Source organism: Somniosus microcephalus, unplaced genomic scaffold (genome assembly GCF_052327205.1).
Source record: "Somniosus microcephalus isolate GS21.2 unplaced genomic scaffold, FLI_Smic_1.0 unresolved_chr1, whole genome shotgun sequence".
NCBI lineage: Eukaryota > Metazoa > Chordata > Chondrichthyes > Squaliformes > Somniosidae > Somniosus > Somniosus microcephalus.
In genome coordinates this window covers 151,380,688-151,402,689 of record NW_028225179.1, presented here as the reverse complement: position 1 = coordinate 151,402,689, position 22,002 = coordinate 151,380,688, and positions in this window count along the sequence as shown.

The following is a 22,002-nucleotide window of genomic DNA, read 5'->3' as shown; positions in this document are numbered from 1 at the left end:
TAAACCCAGTTAAGTTTAAACATGATTAAGGGTCAAATGCTGAGAGATTAAATCTGCCAGAACAACTCCTGGAAAGATTGAGAGAGATGTGTATGTTCGACCAAGTGAATCGACACCTATGCACTTAAGGGTCTGTTTAGTGTAAAACACAACAGGGTTCTATTCTTCAAAGTATACTGAGGATTAACTAAAGTGTTTTTTCTTTGCCGAAGTGACCCAAGAGTAAGGCAGAAAGTCTGCGGATTGCCCGCTTTGAAAAGAACTGCTATCTTAAGAAAACGCTTAGCAGACCGAACCATCTGACCACGGCAAATGGATGGTTGTAAAGTAATTAAGATGAGGCCCATGGTCACAAGGGGTGACGGGACCAACTGATAATGAAATGTGGGATTTGTAAGCGGCTGGAAGGATGGAATGTCATGGTTTTATAATTACAATTTAGCCATAACTCTGTATATGCTAATAAGCTTATCCCCGCCTCTAGGGCAGGGCCTTAATTTTTGTATAACTGTGTGGACTTTGAGAGGCTTGTTGGAGTTGGATCCAGATGTGATCTGGAAGGCTCTCCTCAGGCCTGAGTAAACCGTTTTGACTTCAATTAGTTGGTCTGTCTTTCAACAAGCCAGTGACGTCGACCTTGTATATCACTTGGTCCACACTTTGGGGGCTTACATCAATTGGCGATGAGGATGGGATAGGCGATCTGAACAAGACTCTTGGACAACGATAACCTAAGACGGGTGAGTATGTTTTAATTACCACCTGTAAAATTAGAGGTTAATCGCTGGCGAGACGTTAAGTCAGAATCGACGTATAAAAGAACTATAAAAAGAAAGACACCTTTAATTGAAGGCAGTTAAAAAGTAAACTGCAGTTAGGGGCAGGGCGTTCCCTAAAGCCGTGAGGCGGTGAAACCTCAGATAGGGGCAGGGCGTTCCCTAAGCTGAGTGGCGGCAAACCGAGAGGGGCAGAAAGACCCCTACCCCGGGAGGCGGGAAATCCTTTTAGCCGAGTGGCAGCAAACCAAGAGGGGTGGAAAGACCCCTACCCCGGGAGTCGGGAAATCCTTTAAGCCGAGAGGCGGCGAAACCTCAACAAACGAATGAATGGGTGCACCGTAGTGAGTGAATGTAATAAACCCCTACAATCACAAAGAGGTTAAAACTCAAAACCTCGGGACTAAAGGGTTGGTGTGTGTTTAACGAAATGGAGTGATTGACAGGAAGTGAGCAATTAATCAGAGTAACGCTATAGGGGTGAGCAACGTAGTGTATAAACCTAATTCACCAACACCGTGAATTAAGCATTAAACATAGCACTGAGTTAAGAGGGTGGAAAAAGAATCCTTAGGGGACCTGGATTCTATAACCCGACTTCTGGCAGATAAAATAATTTTTTTTTAAAACATTGCAGTGAGCCGTGGAGGGGAGGAGCTAAAGATAAAGAGGCACTAGTAATCTAAGCTTGTTACAGACAATGTAAGAAATCGAAACAGAAGGGAGAGATAAAGAAGGAAAAAGATCTAATTTGCAGGCGAACCAAGTTGAAACCCCAGCAAGGGAAAAAACAAACAAACAGGGATTTGGAAGGCTGTATAAAATTGTGTGTTAAAGTGTGAATGTTTCCCTGACTAGGAATGTTTAAGAGGTTACAATATTCCTTTGTCTGCAAATCTGTCCTTTAGGAAAAAAGAAATGTCTGCTGTGTGTGTTGTAGCTCCACCCAATTCTCTGTGTGAAAGAAAAGCATTTAACCCTTTTTCTTGTCTCGGATTTTGGAAGTTTAAGAAGGTGCGAATAAGATTGTGCCCTCAGAATGAAAAAACCTATTACAATTTAAGTTAAGCTGGAGTGTAAAAACTGAGAAGAGCAACAAAAAGTTTGTTTAACGAAAGATTAAGTTCCAGTCTAAAATCTAACCTTGGAGTTATGAGGTAAATTAACTTGTTAAAACCAGAGTTTCATTGTGGCCACAAGAAATTCTGGTTGATGTAAATTGGTGTAGTCCAAATTGAATAAGATACCTCCACTCCGCAAGAATATCCGATAGTGGCAGGTCCCTCTACAATATTTAATTGACTATGGTACTGGGAGCTGTTGTGTATGTACCTTTAAGAGAATAACTGGTCTCAGACTGCAATACCGGCAGTGACCACCCCTGTATAAAAGGCGCTAGAGAGCCTCTGTTTTGTTAGATTCGTTTATGCCTTCCACCAGTAAAGACTTGTTGTTTCTCTCCTGCTAGTCAGTGTCTCAATCATTCACGGACTTAACACTGGCGACGAGGTAGAAAGAACTTACCTGCAACTCAGCAGCAGCTCCGACGACGTTGAAGGTCGGAAGAAAAAAAAAAGAGTCCATTGAAACTCGAGGAACGGGCGTCGACCGTCAATCATCGGGTTCAAGGCTTTGCAGGAGCGACTTTCCAGAGCCAGGCTGGGTTCCTCGGTCCGTGCTTTCCCAGCTAATCGGGCTGGTGGCAGGTAGTGCTCTGATCCTTCCTGGGCTGCAACGGGGCCGGGCAGCGAGTCGGGAAGCAAGGAGAGAGAGAGAGGGTGGAGCATACAGGGCGCGGCCGGTGTTTCAAAGCTGGGCAGCGTTCGGACCTCAGAAGAGGGAGGGAAGTGTCCCAGAGGGTCCGCTCCACGACGGGAAGATAATAAAAGAAAACGAATTAATATTTAACGCGCAGGAAACCGTGGAAAGCAGCGCTAACAACAGCGGGGAAGAAGACAAAGCGCGGGAGGCGCCATTTTGTTAAATCAGGGAAGAAGGCAAAGCGCGGGAGGCGCCATTTTAGATTTGCAAGATGCCGAAGACTGGCTGTATCACTGCTTTTGATAATACATTAGAGGACTGGACCACGTATGTGGAAAGAGTCGAGGTATATTTCGAGGCAAATGAAATAGCGGAGGGGAAAAAGGCATCAATATTGCTAAACTTAATGGGCGCTAGAACGTACGGCCTATTGCGGGATCTGATTACTCCAGCCAAACCGAAGGCGAAGAGTTTTAATGAAATTGTTGCTGTTCTACAGGAGCACTTAAACCCTGCACCGCTGTTGATAGCAGAAAGATTTAAATTCCACAGGAGAACTCAGCACAAAGATGAGAGCAATGCTGAGTATCTTACGGAACTACGCAAGCTATCAAAGCACTGCCAGTTCGGAGCAGGACTGGCAGATACCCTACGGGACAAATTTGTCTGTGGACTCCTGAGTGAAGGAACACAGAAGAAGTTACTCGCAGAAAAAGAGCTGACGCTAGATAAGGCTTTCAGCGTGGCAGTATCGTATGAAGCAGCAGCCAGGGGAGCTGCAGAAATTCAACAAAAACCACAGGAATACAGCACCCACGAAATGACACGGGGATTTGCAAAATGTTATCGCTGCGGCAGAACTAACCATGACCAGAAGGACTGCTGGTCCAAAGGCAAAATATGCAGACAATGCGGGAAGATTGGACACATTGCACGAGTTTGTAGGTCTGGGAAGAAGACCAGCGACAACAAAAAGGCTACTAAGGAACCGTACAAGAAAGTACAAAAGATGACGGACAGTAGTTCCGAAGACCAGATGAGCGATAGTGAATCCGAGAACAGGAGATTAAGCTGTCTCAAACTTCACAATGTAATCGCAAAAGAGGATCACCGAACCATTTGGGTCACCCTCACGATAGCAGGGTCCCAAGTTAAAATGGAATTGGATACAGGATCAGCGCTAACCGTCATGAATCGACGAGACTATGAGCGGCTATTTTCACACATACCCTTGAGAGAGACATCCATTGTCTTGACGACGTATACGGGGCAAAACGTATACCCCAGAGGAAAAATAAGGGTGCCTGTCGAATACAATGGCAAGAAAATACGGAAATTGTATCTCTACATACTGCCAAATGGTGGACCACCGTTATTGGGATGGGAATGGATCAGGAAGATAAACTTAGATTGGCATTCCATTCATGCAATGACGGTGGGCGGTAAAAAAGATGAAGACGTCACTCCTGGACGATTGTCAACAATCTTAGCTAACGCCAAAGAGGTATTTCAACAAGAACTGGGCACGCTTAAAGGCGTAACCGCCTTGTTAAAAATAGAAGAGAATGCAGTTCCCAAGTTTTTCAAAGCGAGACCGGTACCATATGCAATTCGTCCAGCCGTCGAGGCAGAGCTGGAGAATCTGGAGAAGGCGGGCGTGTTGTCTAAGGTCGACTGGAGCGAGTGGGCGACACCCATCGTTCCTGTCATGAAGAAAACGTTAAGCAATAAGTCCGGAAAGCCAAGGAAGATTCGCATCTGTGGGGATTTCAAGGTGACGGTGAACCCTGTCCTTCACACAGTACAATATCCTCTTCCAAGGATAGAAGACATCTTCGCCTCACTGTCTGGAGGGAAGCGTTTTACAAAAATTGACCTAGCACAAGCATATTTGCAGATGGAGGTTGAAGAATCCTCTAGGAAGTATCTCATGATAAACACTCACAAAGGTCTTTACCAGTATCATCGATTGGTATTCGGAGTAACATCGGCTCCGGCGATATGGCAAAGAGCGATGGAACAAGTCCTGCAAGGGATTCCAGGGACTCAGTGTTACTTGGGCGACATCCTTGTAACAGGTGAAGATGACAGTGAACACCTTAACAACCTAGAACAGGTGCTCACTAGACTACGGGAACATGGGCTGCGAGCCAACCGCCCCAAGTGCGAATTTTTCAAGAAACAGATATCGTATTGTGGCCACGTGATTGATGAAGAGGGGTTACATAAGTCCCCTGACAAAATTGAAGCGGTTGTTAAAGCCCCAGCGCCTGAAAATGTGTCGCAACTGAGGTCATTCCTCGGGTTGGTGAATTACTATCATAAGTTTTTGCCGAATTTGTCGACAATTCTGCATCCACTGAACGCCCTGCTACGAACGGGGGTAGCATAGGAATGGAGCGATGATTGTAAACGTGCTTTTCAGAAGAGTAAGAACTTAATCACTTCGAAGGAAGTATTGGCTCACTACAACCCAGCACTGCCAATCAGGCTGGCGTGTGATGCGTCTCCCTACGGCATTGGGGCGGTACTGTCACATAAATTCCTTGATGGTTTGGAGAGGCCGATAGCTTTTGCGTCACGCTCGTTAACTTCTGCCGAGGGTAACTACGCCCAGATTGACAGAGAGGCCCTCCGCCTAGTGTGGGGGGTGAAGAAGTTCAATCACTATCTGCAAGGTCAAAAATTTACTCTACTAACCGATCATCAACCTCTTGTCTCCATTTTCAACCCTCAGAAGGGCGTACCGATAATGACAGCACAACGGCTGCAGAGATGGTCCCTTTTCCTAGGGGCACACCAATATGACATCGAGTACAGGGGAACTAAACAGCATGGAAATGCTGATGGGTTGTCATGTCTACCGTTGCCAACGGTGGAAGAAGAAGACCTTGCAGTGGATCCAATGGAGTTATTCCACTCGACCATAGTCGAATGTCTCCCTGTGACGATGCAAACATAGAAAAGGAAACACGGAATGACCCGACACTATCACGGGTCTATGATTTAACGGTGAAGGGATGGCCAGCACATGGCGAACCACTGCTGCCAGCATTTTCGTCAAGAAGAGAACAGCTGTCAGTGTGCAGAGGAACCTTGATGTGTGGATCCAGAGTAGTAATTCCACCTAAGTTGATGGATAGAGTGCTCAATGAGCTTCATGAGGGTCATCTGGGTGGGGTAAAAATGAAGAGCTTAGCCAGAGCGCTTGTGTGGTGGCCGGGAATCGATAGAGAAATTGAAGAGATGACCAAGAGCTGTGCAGGATGCCAGAAGGTCCAAAACGCCCCACCACAAGCTCCTCTGCATCCATGGGAGTGGCCCTCATCCCCATGGCAAAGGGTGCACATTGATTTTGCTGGTCCCTTCATGGACTCGATGTTTTTAATTGCGGTGGATGCACATTCAAAGTGGCCAGAGGTAATAAAAATGCCCTCAACCACCACGGAAAAAACTATTGCAGTTTTACGAACCATATTCGCCAGGAATGGGCTGCCTGAACAGATTTGCTCTGACAATGGACCACAGTTTGTGTCTGAAGAGTTCCGGAGGTTCTTAAAGAACAATGCTGTTAAGCATTACACATCTGCCCCATATCATCCAGCCACTAATGGATTGGCCGAGAGGTTTGTCCAAACATTCAAGAAGGCTATCAAGGCAATGTGTACTGAAGATATACCCCTACAACACAAGGTGGACAACTTCTTGTTTGCCTACCGGAATGCGACACATGCGGTTACCAACCAAACTCCAGCCATGATGTTCTTCAATCGAAGACTATGATGCCGCTTGGATTTGGTTAAGCCAAACGTCCGAAGAGATGTGGAGAACAGGCAGTTTCAGAATATGAATGAAAGGCCGACCAGGAGTTTTAAGATAGGTCAACCAGTTTTGGCCTGGGACTACCCCACTGAGAAATGGCAGCCAGGAACGATTTGTACATGACAAGGACCTCTCATGTATACCGTGGACATTGGGGAGAGCATTGTAAGATGCCATGCTGACCAGATTCTAGAGTCACTGGAAAACGTCAACTCCACACCACGATCTGATACACCTGGTAATGAAATCGACGTTTCAATTGCAGCTACCGCAGAACCGGTAATATTGGAAGCAGATGAACCAAACAACGACATTGATTTCGACTCAACATTGCCAGAAGAACCTGATACTCCAAAGAGGCGTTATCCAGACAGAATCAGGAAGCCTCCTCAAAGACTGAACTTATAATTGCTTAAACTTAACCAATGTATCTAGCAACAGTAATTGTGATTGTAATTCGTTATCATTAGTGTTAAATGAATGTTATGTACTGTTTATCTAAAAGGGGAGGAATTGTTGTGTATGTACCTTTAAGAGAATAACTGGTCTCAGACTGCAATACCGGCAGTAACCACCCCTGTATAAAAGGCGCTAGAGAGCCTCTGTTTTGTTAGATTCATTTATGCCTTCCACCAGTAAAGACTTGTTGTTTCTCTCCTGCTCGTCCGTGTCTCAATCATTCACGGACTTAACAGGAGCCCTATAGAATGTGGGACTAGAGTTAAACCTTAGAAAGGTACAGGTAGGGGAGGATGAAGTAATCTACCTGGGATACATAGTAACACAAGGGAAGAGACAAATACCCGAAGACAGAAAGGTGGGTTAATAAAGAACAGTACCTTGAGAGCCAGGGGATAAGTAATCAGAATCAGTGTGACGTGTGGCCATTAAAGGAAGCAGATTAAAGACTTAGGGCTGCTCGATCGGGGGGGTTGTGATTTGGCGTAATACAGAGGATTTAAGGGAAATCGTCCAGTAATATGAATAAGTTGGGGCTAGGAAGGGATCCTTTTAAAGGCTATAGCAGACGTAGAGCAAATGAGACTCCGGCAGCATGTGCCGACAGACTGTGGCACATATGGTAGGAGCATTAGGGCCCAGAGGACAGCCAGCTGAGCTGCACACAATTACTAAGCTGCGTGCTTTGATTTATCAGTCCAGTATTTGCAAGCAGCTGTGGTCAGATTTTGATCCAGAAGATGGGGTAAATACAAAGGCCAAAGTTGTGAGGAAACGACACTGCGCTTTGAGGTGCGCCATACAGATAAAAGGGATATCGGGGTAATGAATAAGCCAAAGGGCAAGGTTTGTGAAATGAAAGGGGGAAGCCCTCAGAGATGGCAGCAGGAAGGGACTGCACCAGAGAGGGGAGGGGGATCCAAGGATGTTTGTTGTCGCATTGGTAGGGGGCCGACAGTGCAAAATGTTAATAGACACAGGAGCCACAATCTCATTGACAGACTTACCCTTGCCCCGAACGAAACTTTCAGTTAGTATAGCAGGAATCGGTAGACGAAGAATCAGGGCTTATAAGAGCGAAACCGTCTTACTAGAAATTGGATGTATAATAATACCTACACAGTTGTGGGTATGCGAGAACACCGAAGGAACAATCCTAGGGATAGATATACTGCGAGAAGTAGGAGCTTCAGTCGACCCTAAAGTGAATGAAGTGTACTAGCCCCCAGATTATAAGTCAAACAAACAGGCAGGCCCGGGAAACAAAGCAGAAATGGCCCAGCCTATACAGGATTCGATCAAAGGGGGGTAGCCAAAGGAAAAAGTGTAAACCTATATAGATAGTCGGAATGCATTTGGGGTGGTGTCTGATGATAGCCTGGAGTAGGCGAGGATATATGACACCAGGAAGAGGAGGAGGACCCGTAAGACACAAGAATATAATCAAGGAATTAGTAGGAACCTCTCTCCAACCCAAAGAGTGTGTAATAATGGGGCAGTAATTCCTCCCCAAACGCGTGAGTACGGAAGGGGTACTCACGCGTCTGGCCGGAGGAAATGCCGGCTTTCAGCAAGCACAGCGCATGCACTGAAAACCGGCATTTCCTCTCCTCTAACCCAAGAGGTGAAGAGGCTAGCGCGTGCGCTGTAGGGGGCAGCGCGTGCGTCTTGGATTTCCTCTGTTTTGGGGGATTTGCGCATGTGTAAAGACCTCTGGTCTTTACGCTTGTAAAAAGCACACGTAAGTATTTATTTTTACAGGTAAGTGGTGTTTTAGTGCAATTTAGAATTTTTTTTCCACAGGTTTATTATTTTAAAGAATCTACAATAAGGTAAGTTTAGTTTTAGACCCTTTTTACTAAAAATTTATTTTATTCAAAAAAAAAAATTATTGTTTAAATTATTTTTTTAAACTTATTTATACTTAATTTAATGATTGGGATGTTTTTTAAAAATTTTATTTAAAGTTTAAGTAGTGTTTTGGGGTGCAGTACTTTTCATGAGTTTGACAGTTCTTACTCTCATACTTATGAATGAAGTTTCTCCTCCCCTGATTGGCTGAACAGTGCTCACCTGATCCCAGCCGGCACATCGCACTAACTACGCCGCTGGGTCAGGTTAGCACAGCGCGCCGACATCAGAACCGAGCCACTGACAGGAAATCCACTGCGGGCCAGGTTTCAGATGTCGGCGCGCCGGGTAAGTGCACATCGGGGGCTTGCACGCGCGGCAAGCCCCCGACACCAAGTTCTGGGCCAATAAATTAAAACACACAAGAGGATTATTGACCAACACCAACAGGGCAATGCATGGACAGAGGAGGCAGCTAAGCAAGCAGCTGAGAAAGGGAATCTGACCAAGGAAGCCCAAATGTTCATGTTGAGTTAAAGTGTGAAACCACAACTGTCTTTCAGTCAGGGATGTTTTTTGGGTTGCGTGAAGTGACGCAATAATGTTAAGCTCCACCTTCAAAAGCCTGTGAAGGAGTTAACCCTTTCCACTGACAGCTGTTTGAGTTCACCAAGCAACAACTTCAGTATTACTGAATAGAATTTAAAGATATTGGACATTATTAAATTTAAGTTTCTTAATGTTAAGTTAATATTTCCCCACAGTGATAGAAGGAGAATTATGATTTGATAAATGGAAGTTATCTTATAAACTAATTGCACCACCATCTCAAATGGCCGGGAGACTGCTTGGGAGGCTGTCCTGTTACCCAAAGATAAATCTAGACAGATAGTTAGAGACATGAGGCCAAAGGCCAACAGATTATACGGGATCAAGAACAGGATACACGGGACAACCAGAAGGAGGTCCTAGCAATAGATAGATTCAGATTCAGATTAGATTTATTTGCCATATGTAACAAGTACAATGGAATGCTTGTTCCCCGTAGGGACGCGTCAGCTATACATACAGCGCCGCGTTCAGAGTCAATACAATGGCTTCCCGTGGCAGTGGGAGCACGATGTCCCTCAGCCGCTCTGTCCTCCTCGTCACCGCGGCCTCCTCCTCACTGTTGCCGGCTCCACGTGTGGTGGCCTGCTTCTCCCGCTCTGGCCACCATGCCCGGCTCCCCTCCTCCCATCCGGACTGCGAGTTACCCGAAATGGAGCTGCCGGCCGACGTGCTGCAGCGTGTCGTGAGTCTGCTGCTGCTGCTCGTTGTGCTGCGCTCCTCTGCCCGACTTGCCGAACACATCGTCGGGATGTGAATGCTCCAATGCGGCCTCCTCTTCACCATCGCCGGCTCCACGCTCCACCACCCGGGGCCCATTTCTCTCTCTTCACGGGTCGGCCTCTGGCCGCCATGCTCGGCTCCCCTCCTCCCAGTTGGAATTCCTTCCCGCCGGGGAGTTGCCGGCCGATGCATTCCAGCGGGTCGGATTGGCTGCTGCTGCTGCTCATCGCACTGCGCTGCCTCTGCCCGACTTGCCGAGCACCTCGCTCCGGTTGCGGGAGCGAGCGGCGAGAGCTGGCTGCCCGAAACAGGGAGAGCGATCTCAGCACCGGACCGTTCCGTCCGCCATCTTGATGTGTATCTGCCTAGGGTGCAAAGTGCAAAGTGATGGCAGAAATAATACCAGCCAAACCAGGGCTAGCACCCAGATGGTCAGGACCTTATGAAGTATTAATGAATAGTGACACATGCGCTCGTGTAGATGGGTCCGGAACGGGTAAAGGAAGGTGGAAGCACTGGACTCAGTTAAAATATATAACAAAGACAATGAGTAAACCAGAGATGGTGCCCTTTTGAGCAGAGTGAGGAGTATACTAGAAGATATAAAGAATGGGAAGGGGAGTTACTACATATATCAATGATAGGGCTGTGTATGATGATAATGGTATATGCCATAGTTTGCATCTTCAGGTATGTCTGGGGACAGAGCCACAGAACAAGAAATGAACCAGATGTACAGCATTTTAAACTGATAAAATGGATAAGAGCCGAATAATTCTAACTGGCTGGTGACGACCAGCCCCCTTTTTGTAATTACAGGAACATTGGACGTCCGGAATGAGATGGAGCATCCTCGCCTTGATCCTAGGGATGAACATAAGTATTGCCATTGTCGAGGGGGATTAGTAATAAGGAGAACACAGGATGAGGTGTATTTTAGGGTGGCACATAGAGTTACTAAGCTTGCCATTAATATGAGTACTTTTGAGATACAAAACAAACATGGAACTCCCTGTGGGTAAAACAATTAGAGGGTCCACAGGGAAAATCTATCTTACAAAGATGTAAGAAACGGGGAGTATTGGAAATGACCGGAGCAGGGTATGCGGCCAGGTTAGCAACAGTTAATAGCTCGGACATAGAAGGAGTAAACAAAGGAGTAGAAGAACTACGAGCAAAAATAGAGACGTTACTAAAACAAGCTACCGGAAATAGCCAGCAATTGACACTGGCAGGGAAACCAAACAATAATGCAATTGTTGGGGGTGGAAGAGATAGTAGCCCCCCATGCAGAAACAATCAATACCATTATTGATCGACTTAATAATGCTTCACGGCAAACCGATAAGGAACTCATATGTGTCATGTATGGATAATGGCTATTGTCGAATGCTCAACAAAACATGAGGCAAATAAATAATGGACAGATCCCTGATTGGATTACTAATGAGGATCTGGAACCTTGGATTGACACAAATAAAAGCCTATGCAAGGAGTGTAAAATGGGACAGGCGATTGTCTGACCCCATGGGCTAAGATGATTGGATTTGTACTGCCATCCCACAATTCCCAGAAGAGGGACAGCCCCTATACGATGTGATTAATATAGGAGAGGTACAAAGGGAAAGTTGGGTTAAATATCATGATGTCCCTACCAAGGCACTTTGGGAAAGGGATGAAGAGAATAACCAGAAGAATGGAACCTTAAGGGGGGTGGTAATGGACGGGTGCCACCACAAGAGAAGGACATGGGTGTGCACACAACCCCCCCCCCCCACCGAGGGAGACACATCCGAGTGCAGATTTGTGAAAATTACCAATTGCACCCTCGAGGTACACCCAAGGGGGATACACCGGACCTGGGTAGCACCAAGGAACAACGGGACATGTTGTGTCACCACAATTGAACAGAAATATGAATATCAAGATATGGCTTGTACCATTCCCCAACCAAACCTTTGTTTTGGTCTAAAGATACCTATACAGATAGGGAAACCTGGTCATTTGATAATATGGGACTTACTAAAAAAGGTCAAAACTTATGTCATACCAGAGCCCAAGGCAATTCCTAAGTTAGAGGAAGCTTGGCAGAAGTTACAGCAGGAAACAAAGGAAATTTTAAAGTTTTATCATAAAATAGAAGAAGGCTTAAAGAAACAACAAAAAGACATTAGTACAACATTAGAGTAAACTCACCCACTTCCTCCTATTTTGATAATTGGGGATCAGGATGGTCGGGGACATTGGGCACCTCCGTGGTACAAGGCATAATGATATTCCTCATGATTGTTATTACAATATATTGTATATTTTTACTGCTCCAGTGCCTCTGCACCAGAATGAGTAATGTCGAAATTGGTGCAGTAAAAGAAGTCGAGCCTGAGGAGAGGCAGGTAGCGAAGTTAAGAATGGAAAACTCCCCCGCTTCTCCAAGGCAAATGGTGTAAGATGTGATAGGAAGCCCTGAAATTATGAGGGATTAATTGGGCATGGTAATTAAGGACCGGGCCGGCCAACCATAAGACGGAGGTGGCAGAAGGAGGGTGGCAGAAGGAAGGTGATGAATGAGGATTGGTGAGTGATGACAGTCTCGAATTGGCACGTCACGCACCCAACGTGGGAATGAGGGTCAGGCCTGAGCAGAAAGCCTAAACCATTATGCAGGGTCTAAGGGGCCCCGGGAATGGCTACCCCGGAAGGAAAGCCCACCATAAAGGAAAGCCCACCATAAAGGAAAGCCCACCGTAAAGGAAAGACCACCATACCGTGTGGAGGGGGAAGTCGGCCTCCAAATTGATAGGATATATACGCATGTATAACCTAGACTGGTAGAGGGCCAGGGAGTGCACACTCTGGCAGACACCAGGAAGTGGAAATACATGTTGACCTATTTTGGAACAATTGTCCAAAAGGTCAAAAGGGGGGACTGAAGTAAGATATTAAAAATTAGATAACAGGGCAAGACAAACCAGGATTCACTTGCAACATCAATATACAAGGTGGAGGGAATGGGTTAATTCATGCTCTTGAGTTGAACAATAGAGGTCTGTAAAATTGTATAAACCCAGTTAAGTTTAAACATGATTAAGGGTCAAATGCTGAGAGATTAAATCTGCCAAAACAACTCCTGGAAAGATTGAGAGAGATGTGTATGTTCGGCCAAGTGAATCGACACCTATGCACTTAAGGGTCTGTTTAGTGTAAAACACAACAAGGTTCTATTCTTCAAAGTATACTGAGGATTAACTAAAGTGTTTTTTCTTTGCAGAAGTGACCCAAGAGTAAGGCAGAAAGTCTGCGGATTGCCCGCTTTGAAAAGAACTGCTATCTTAAGAAAACACTTAGCAGACCGAACCATCTGACCACGGCAAATGGATGGTTGTAAAGTAATTAAGATGAGGCCCATGGTCACAAGGGGTGACGGGACCAACTGATAATGAAATGTGGGATTTGTAAGCGGCTGGAAGGATGGAATGTCATGGTTTTATAATTACAATTTAGCTATAACTCTGTATATGCTAATAAACTTATCCCCGCCTCTAGGGCAGGGCCTTAATTTTTGTATAACTGTGTGGACTTTGAGAGGCTTGTTGGAGTTGGATCCAGACGTGATCTGGAAGGCTCTCCTCAGGCCTGAGTAAACCGTTTTGACTTCAATTAGTTGGTCTGTCTTTCTTTCAACAAGCCAGTGACGTCGACCTTGTATATCACTTGGTCCGCACTTTCGGGGCTTACATCAATGCGATAACACAGCCTTGCTTGACCCCGGTTCATATGTGAATTGGGTCTGTGGTGGAACCGTTGGTCAGGATCACGGCTTGCATGTCATCTTGAAGCCAGCGGAGGATGGTGACAAACTTTTGAGGGCAGCCAAATTTGAGGACACTCCATAATCCCTCATGGTTGACAGAGTCGAAGGCCTTTGTGTGATCAAAGAAGGCCATGTACAGCGGCTGGTGCTGTTCCCTGTATTTCTCTTGTAATTGCCGTGCGGCGAAGATCATGTCCATTGTGCCCCTTAGTGGGCGGAATCCGCATTGCGACTCTGGGAGGAGCTCTTCAGCCACTGGGAGAAGGCAATTGAGGAGGATTCTTGCGATGACTTTCCCTGTGGCAGACAGCAGGGAAACTCCTCTGTAATTACCGCAATCGGACTGGTCACCTTTCTTGAAGATGCCCTGAATCCGAAAGAGAAGGAAAGTAAACTTCACTGTGAGGTACGTCAGGAAGAACTGAAGCTGTTTTGTGAAACTGACAAGAAATTGATCTGTGTGATTTGTAAAGATGCGCGGGAACACAGAGAGCACCGCTTCATGCCCATTGAAGAAGCTGTTGGAATCTACAAGGTAAAAGGAACAGATTTGATCACCTGATTATTTTATCACATTTTCATGGTCTAACACTTTTATTCTGTGATTTTCTATCCCAATTCCAGGGTCTGGTGCAATGTTCCTTAGATCTCTCACAGAGAAGAAATCGACGGTTCAAGAAACGGAGCGACGGCAGAAACAGAAGATTTCCGAAATTAGGGTAAAGTCTCCCTGTGTTGATTTTCGAAATTTGATTTTTTTTGCTTTTATTGCGGAAAAAATATTATTTTTAACATTTTATTTCGTAGCAACAGTTGAAGCCTGCAGACTCACATCGCATCTGAGTTCGCTAAAATGCATCAAATTCTCACTGAGAAAGAGTAGCATTTAATCCGAGATCTCAGGGAACAAGAGAGGGTTCTAGAAATAATGAAGAAAAATCTTCGTGAAATTCAAGAAAATTTACATTTTATTCACGAGAAACTCTCAAAGTTGCAAAAACAGATGGAGCAAAAAGACGGACTGATATTTCTGAAGGTGAGGATTATATTTCAGTTTAGTTAAGTGAAAGTTCACAGTTACGAAATGCCAAACGGGAATTTTGAAATAAATGCAGCATGTTCTCAATAATTCGGCACTGATTTAAACTGATCGATTGTTTTGTCTATTCCCGGGCGGATCTGCTATTGTCACTGAACTAATCGGCCTCCACAATATCTATAGAAGCCCCGGAATACCTGCAACCTCCCAGGAATGAGTTGCCGTGATCTTGACACTTAGCTTGTAATGATTTCTGTGGTGCCCAAGTTTAATATTCTTCTGAAACTCACATTACAATCCAGTTATAATTCCATGCTGTGAGTGTGTGGGTGTATCTGGTATGGTGGGTGTGAGGGGTACTGTGTCTGAGTAGCACTGAAGTTGATTTCCACACCTGACGGCTGACACACACAGAATCATAGAATGACACAGCACAGAAGGAGGTCATTTGGGACTGATGTTGATTTCTATTATCGCAGTTCCGGTATCATTCTTGTAAATCATTTTTATACTTTCTCCTGTTCTTCTATATCCTTTTTGTAATATCCTCTTTCTATCTGTGTGGGCAGCAGTGAGAATTGGGAATTATCAGCAGCTTGTAACAATCTGGGTGTAATTTCTGCTGTCCGGATATAGACGCTCGGTCTCTGTCAACTCAAGATTGGTGCTTTATTTATTTAGGAGGAAACTCGTCAGAAGAGGAGGTGAGACATGTTCTTTACTGAAACTCTGCAGTTTGGTAAAATAACTCAGAAAAGTGTTTATGGTCAATTTATAACCAATTGTTTGATATTTGCAGGATTAGTGAGGACGGTTATATACTGACATTAGCAGATGCCCCCCTGTCTATCGAAAAATTCAACGGCCCTTTACCATATGTAGTGTGGAGAGAAATACTGGATGCTATTAACCCCGGTAAAATTCATATAGGTTCCTTTGTCCTGATTTATATCTCATAATTTGATTTGTTATACATCAAAATATAGCGAGCATCTTTTAGTACTAAGTAGTTGCAAAGGAACGTGGTTAAAAGCGGGCCTGAATGGAGTTAAAAGTGTTATTCACACACCAAATCCATCTTCTAAAAAGCATCAACTGGTTAGCTGAAAATGTCAGCTCCCCGAACATGACCAACACAGGGACCCTCAGATGAACCACAGCCTCCAGAACCCATCGATACTTTGCACACTTCAGCAACAGGAAACACCGCCCTTCCCAGCTGAACCTTTCCTCCTCTACAATACTCATCTCCTGATCCATCTCCCTCTTGTGTGTCAAACTCATGTCCGTGACCAAAGTCGGGACAGGAAGCCTGGGAACGAGACTTTCTCTGCCTGTTGAGCGAGAAGTGGCGAGGGGTATAGAGTTAGCTGGTGCTCATTGTGGACGTGAGTAGCACTTCCTGAAAATGTCACTAAAGCTTATTCTCTCAATTCTCTGGAGGAAACATTCCACTCGCCTTCGATAAAGAATCTTCTCGGCATTCAAGGGAAGTATCGGGGTAGAGGTATGACAGTGGTGCAATACATTGAATCGCCTCCAAGTGCGGCCCTGTAAGAAGCCTATTTGTTTGCATGGAGATATCTGGAGGTTAAGATCTTGGCCAATATTTTCTAGTCAGCATTGAGGAAGGATTTAGTTTTGTACGATGGGCAATGACCTTTCTGTTCATATCTATCAACATGATTGTGACTAAGGTAAGTGTGTCTGTGTCCTTGTCTCCAACACATGGTGTAGCAGTTTCAGTAGGAGAGTAAGCTCCATGATTAGGGCCTTGTAAAACTCAGTTGGGGAGCTATTAGTTCGTGTTGGACCAGGTCACTACTTCTCCTTTGAATTGCTCCGGCTGCTTGTCCTAGTGCTCTGTGTCCGTTGGGAGTGAAGCGCACAGTTTAAGTCTCCACTCATGGTTACTGTGCTGTCCATACATGGGGCGATTGTGAGGATTGCTGATGTGGGGAATGTGGGGACACCTCATTTGTGGCACAGAACTGAAGCATCACTGTCAGTTCTGCTGTTATTCGAATTTCATTAGGATGGAGCGCCCTCCTTCTCCAGGAATGTATATCTCAGAGTAATGGGAAGGTTCCTGTTGATTAGTGTGACTATCCTCTGCTCTTGGGTCAGTAGAAGGCGGCCAGCATTGGTCCCACCCATTCACTCATAAACTTGGTGTGTTCTGAGAGCAGCGAGGAGGGTCTCCTGCAAAAATGGCACTTCCACCTATCCTTTTATGTCGATTAGTTTTGTTTTGCCTGATTATGTGCTGGAGTCTGAGATTCGTGGATATAATTTTGTTGATGGACTGTATTCAGAGTGATGTCAGTTTGCTGTGTCTAGGGTGTTTTATCCTGTTGGGGGAACGGGGTGGGGGTATCTCTGAATCTGGGGCCTGCCTGGTGGTTCCAGTATTGCTTGCATTCCTGTTCAGGCTGTTGGACCGATCGAGTTGTGGGCCACAGCTTCTTTATCCTCTTGCTTTTCTACTTTCCCCCTTGAATTCTTTATTCTCTTTCCTTCCTTTTACCCTGTGGTAGCTCTTTTCCTCCCTCTTGCTGCGGGATGTGTTCTTGTTGCTGTTAGGTTTTTGCTAAATATACATTGGGTTTTACAGAATAATCTTTATCCAGACCCCTTTAAACAAGCTTAAAACTAGGAGACAATGAGAGGTCGGTAACAGTACAGAAAGAGGCCCTTTGGCCCATTGAGTCCGTGGCGGCCTTTAAGCCCTGTCTATTCTAATCTCATTTTCCAGCACTTGGTCCATAGCCTTGTATGCTATGGCATTTCAAGTGCTCATCTAAATGCTTCTTGAATGCTGTGAGGGTTCCTGCCTCTACCACCCTTTCAGGCAGTGAGTTCCAGATTCCAAACACCCTCTGGGTGAAAAAGTTTTTCCTCAAATCCCCTTTTAATACTTTTGAAATTATATTATACCACCCACGACATACAGTGACCATGAGATAACTAGTACAAACAGATCATACAGTGACCACGAGATTACTGGTACACACAGATCATACAGTGATCGTGCGATTACTGGTACAGACTGATCATACAGTGACCGTGTGATTACTGGTACAGACAGATCATACAGTGACCATGGGATTACTGGTATACACAGATCATATAGTGACCGTGCGATAACCGGTACACAGATCATACAGTGACCATGAGATTACTGGTACAGGATTCAGTAACCATTGTTATGTTCATTAATAACTAGACATTCTTATTATGAACACAGCTAGCTTTTGCTAGACCTTTTATTGAGCACATGTGGACTAGGTACTGTATCTGTGGAGGCTTCCATCTTGACTGCTGCCTTGTGGGTAGCCTAGTGCCTCATGGGTAATGTAGTCTTAATATCATACAGCTGGGTAGTGTAGTCTTATACATAGTTATATACAGCTCTACGGCTCCATCTAGTGTCCACTATAGAATGACATGTTATTGATCGTTACATCCCCCTTTCTTTGAGGTTTAACAAAATCAATATCAATCAACTTTCAAGAAAACAATAAAGATAATATCAGTAACACTTTTGTTAGTGCTCTATAAACATAAACATTTTCAAAACAGTCAACACATTTTCAAAGCTTTACATTGTACTCAAAGATTAAGTCTATCAGGCTTTTTTACTTCACGTGTGGATCTTCTCAACACGGGTAAGTCTGATGTGTCTTCATGAGATTGTTCTGGCGGTGAATGACAAGATGCAGTTGCGGCATTGTCATCAATCTGCTCTTGTATAGATCGAGGTCTCCTTGTGATCTTTGCTTGGAGGGTTTCAGTGTTTCTTTCACTCTTCATGCCATAACTCTCAATGTAGTCAATGCACTCTCGAAAAACTGCTGGCAGCTGGATCCCATCATACAGCATAGTCCTCTCAGCAGCCTCGGCTAATGGAACACCAAAGATTGGCCTGAGGGAAGAAGGAGTATCCACCGGAACTGCTTCCTGCTCTGGTGCAGGATTCTTCTTTTTCTTTTTCTCTTTCCACTGCTTAACAACATCTACTGCGGTTATATCTTTGGACTTTTTCTCCTTGTGTTTTTCCTCTTTGTGCTTTTCTTCCTTTGGCTTCTCTTTGACCTTGAAGTCTTTTTCTTTCTTCTTGGAGAAACTAGGCTTTTTGAAGACATGGATACCCTTTGGCCTTTTCATCCTTGATGGGCTCTCTGCTTCATCACCTGAGTCATCTGGTCTGCTTATGGCACAGTTTATACGGTAGGCTCTCTTGACCAGTTCTAAGTCTTCACAAGCTTTGTCACCTAGTATCGAATCAAGTCTTTTAGCCACAACAGAAAACATGAGATGATACACTTTGTCTTTGACTGTCACTTTAAGTCTGCATACACCTAAGCTATCTATTTTCTGTCCATTTTTGTCCTTCAGTAGTACTGACTTTTTCTGTATTTTGGGCTTTTCTTTCATATTGTTAATGTCACTCATACTGATTAAGTTTGCTTTTGCCCCAGTGTCCAGTTTCAATGTAACTAATGCTCCATTTATCTGCAGTGGGATCATCCATTTGTCCTCTTTTACTGCATTAACTTTATGTTCAGCATTGTCTATTTCTGAGGGCTGCACATTTTCTGTATCTTTTTTGATATCGTCACATGACACCATTCCTACAAAAAATGTCTCACTTAAAGCAGTGTCCTCAATCACATTAACTGGTTGCCCTTTCGTCGTTTTTACTTTTGAAAAGCATTGTTTGGCAAAGTGATTCTTTCCATTACACTTTGTGCACATTTTTCCAAACGCTGGGCATTGTCTTAACTGGTGTTTGTAACCACAGCGTTTACAATTAAAAATTTCATCCTCCGATTGCTTTTCATTTCTGTTCTGCCCACGTTTCTTCCCCTTGTAGGACACAGCACCGACAGCAACATTATCACTCATTACATTCGCATCATTATTGATTTCACTGAAAGTCTTTGCGTGCTTTCGAGCTAGCTCGCTGGCTTGGCATATTTTCACCGCATTTTCCAAATTTAGTTTGGTTTCTCTCAACAGACGTTCCCTGACTTTTTTTATCATGAATACCAAACACAATCTGGTCACGAATCATGGATGCTTTGAGCTCAGAGAAATTACATGTCTGTGCTTTCAGTTTCAGATCAGTTATAAAGCTATCAAAAGTCTCATTTTGTTGCTGTGTCCGAGAACGGAAGATGTATCTTTCATAGGTCTCATTCTTTTTGGGAGAGCAATGTGCATCAAATTTTTTTAGCACATCTTCTAATTTTTCTCTGTTCTCCACTGGATTAAATACAAATGTATTAAATACCTCTATCGCCTGTGGGCCTGCAACCGTAAGCAGCAACGCTATCTTCCTTGCGTCTGGCTTCGTACCGAATCTGATGGCTGCAATGTAGAGTTCAAATTGTTGTTTAAAAATCCGCCAATTGTAGTCGACATTTCCCTCGAGATTCAAACGCTCTGGTGGCTTCAAATTCTCCATGTCGCTTTTCACAATTTTCAGCAGATCTTCACCACCCTGGTACCATGTTATGTTCATTAATAACTAGACATTCTTATTATGAACACAGCTAGCTTTTGCTAGAACTTTTATTGAGCACATGTGGACTAGGTACTGTATCTGTGGAGGCTTCCATCTTGACTGCTGCCTTGTGGGTAGCCTAGTGCCTCATGGGTAATGTAGTCTTAATATCATACAGCTGGGTAGTGTAGTCTTATACATACAGCTATATACAGCTGTACGGCTCCACCTAGTGTCCACTATAGAATGACATGTAATTGATCGTTACAACCATGAGATTACTGGTACAGACAGATCATATGGTAACTATGAGATTACTGGTACAGATCATACAGTGACCATGAGATTACTGGTACAGACAGATCATACAGTGACTGTGAGATTACCAGTACAGAGAAGTTATACAGTGACCGTGAGACTACTGGTACTTTTTTAAAATTCCTTTATGGGATGTGGGCGTCACTGGCAAAGCCAGCATTTATTGCCCATCCCTATTTGCCCTTGAGAAGGTGGCGGTGAGCCACCTTCTTGAACCGCTGCAGTCCGTGTGGTGATGGTACTCCCACAGTGCAGTTAGGTCGGGAGTTCCAGGATTTTGACCAAGCGACGATGAAGAATCGGCAATATACTTCTAAGTCAGGATGGTGTGTGACTTGGAGGGGAACTTGGAGGTGGTGGTGTTCCCATGCATCTGCTGCCCTTGTCCTTCTAGGCGGAAGAGGTCGAAGGTTTGGGAGGTGCTGCCAAAGAAGCCTTGGCGAGTTGTTGCAGTGCATCTTGTAGATGGTACACACTGCAGCCATGGTACGCTGGTGGTGGAGGGAGTAAATGTTTAAGGTGGTACATGGGGGTGCCAATCAAGCGGGCTACTTTGTCCTGGATAGTGTCGAGCTTCTTGAGTGTTGTTGGAGCTGCACTCATCCAGGCAAGTGGAGAGTATTCCATCACGCTCCTTACTTGTGTCTTGTAGATGGTAGAAAGACTTTGGGGAGTCAGGAGGTGAGACACTCACCACAGAATACCTAGCCTCTGACCTGCTCTTGTTGCCACAGTATTTATGTGGCTGGTCCAGTTAAGTTTTTGGTCAATGGTGACCCCCAGGATGTTGATGGTGGGGGATTCGGCGATGGTAATGCCATTGAATGTCAAGTGATGGTACAGATCATACAGTGACCATGAGATTACCAGTACAGAGAAGCCATACAGTGACCTTGCGATTACTGGTAGAGACGGATAGTCACGGGAGGACACATGAGGAAAAGTTGTAAATGTGTAGTTCTAATCTGCTTGTGCTGGTCAAAGCTAGAAGTCCAAGTCCATTTGAGCTTTTTTGTGTTGTACCATTTATTATTTAAAATTTGTGCTGATCAGCGCACTCTGGCTGAAATCGTCAATACTAGCGCAAAAGATTGCGGAATTTGAAATGTAAGTTATGCCAAGCATAAATCGAGTTTCTGCCATCTTTAACACTGGGTTAAAAAACATTGCACTGCATATCGGCCCCACCCACAAAACTGGCCAGGCCCCAGATAGAAATAATCAGCATGGTGAGTTTGCACCCATTTGAGGCAGCTCTTCAAATTAAACTTGTTTTTTTGGATGCACAGCCACCATTACAGAGATGTGGTTGCAAGACTGGGAA